Source organism: Priapulus caudatus, unplaced genomic scaffold, assembly GCF_000485595.1.
Source record: "Priapulus caudatus unplaced genomic scaffold, Priapulus_caudatus-5.0.1 Scaffold1677, whole genome shotgun sequence".
Taxonomy (NCBI): Eukaryota; Metazoa; Priapulida; class Priapulimorpha; order Priapulimorphida; family Priapulidae; genus Priapulus; species Priapulus caudatus.
In genome coordinates this window covers 41,042-42,419 of record NW_014578738.1, presented here as the reverse complement: position 1 = coordinate 42,419, position 1,378 = coordinate 41,042, and positions in this window count along the sequence as shown.

Genomic DNA, 1,378 nt, shown 5'->3' with positions numbered 1-1,378 from the left:
TCTCTCTCTCTCTCTCTCTCTCTCTCTCTCTCTCTCTCTCTCTCTCTCTCTCTCTCTCTCTCTCTCTCTCTCTCTCTCTCTCTCTCTCCTCCTCCTCCCTCCTCTCTCTCTCTCTCTCTCGAGCTGGCTCGGATTGAGTGTCTGTGCGGTGGGAAAGCGTTTGGCGTTTGGCGTGTGGTGGCTGCGTAGTACAGCATCGATAAATCTGTAGCGTGTATGTATGCGGGTGGAATGTCCAAGGCCTAGGCTTCCAGTCTGTCAGGGTCTGTTTCTCTTGGTGTGTGTTTGTCACGTAACACGTGTGTGCATGCGTGCGTACGTGCGTGCGTGTGTGTGCGTGCGTATATGTGCGTGCGTGCGCGTGTGCGTTTGCGTGTTTTGCGCGTGTGCGTGTGCGTGCATGTGTGTGTTCGTGCGTGCGTGCGCGTGCGTGCGTGCGCGTGCGTGCATCCGTGTGTGCGCGTGCTTCCATGCGGGTGTGCGCACGTGCGTGCGTGCGTGTGTGCGTGCGTGCGATAGTTATGTAAGACGAGAGCCGTATATATCTATCGAGCTATTATTATCTATCATCATATATCTGTCAAGCTTTCGATAAATAGCGGAAGAAGAAGAGAAAGTTGTGCGCAGCTTCGAACCCCCCCCCCTCCCCGGAGTCAATTAGCAACAGTTTGTCGAACGATTAACGCGATTTCTTTGCCGAAACGCCGAAGTTTTCTCTACGAAACAATGAAGACACAAAGTGTTCTATTACATGTGTTAGCCGTCCGCTACGAAAGCCCCCACTTTGAACTTAAGTGCGCGTTAGGTCGTAAAATGTGTTCGAAGAGAAAATCATAGCGGTAAAATTCCGGCGGTGGGGAGAAATTATTGAGCCCGAAAATCGATAGGGCTCGCATATCCACAAACTGTGCGGCGTGTTCTTAACTGGCTCCCAGTTAAAACCAGAGTTGATCAGAGTTGACATGTGTGCACGTACACCGTGTGAAATGTTCGACGTTTAAGACTAATGGACGGCTGAGATATGCTCAGATATTTCTCGACGTTTGCAGATGCTTTTCAGAAGTCAGTTCAGACGTTCGGAAGTTTATATAGTTTGCACAACGGCAGATAGATATGCAAGTATACTAACGGGTCGCTATTTATAACCTGTGGTGAAAAACCTGTTCTCAAAGTCTGCTACCTGTGAATGAAAGGCTCAAGAGAGAGAGAGAGAAAAAGAGAGAGAGAGAGCAAAAGCGAGCGAGAGATAGAGAAAGAGAGAGAACGAGAGAGAGACAGACAGACAGAAAGAGAGAGAGAGAGAGAGAGTGCAAACGCGAGAGAGAGAGAGAGAGAGAGAGAGAGAGAGAGAGAGAGAGAGAGAGAGAGAGAGAGAGAG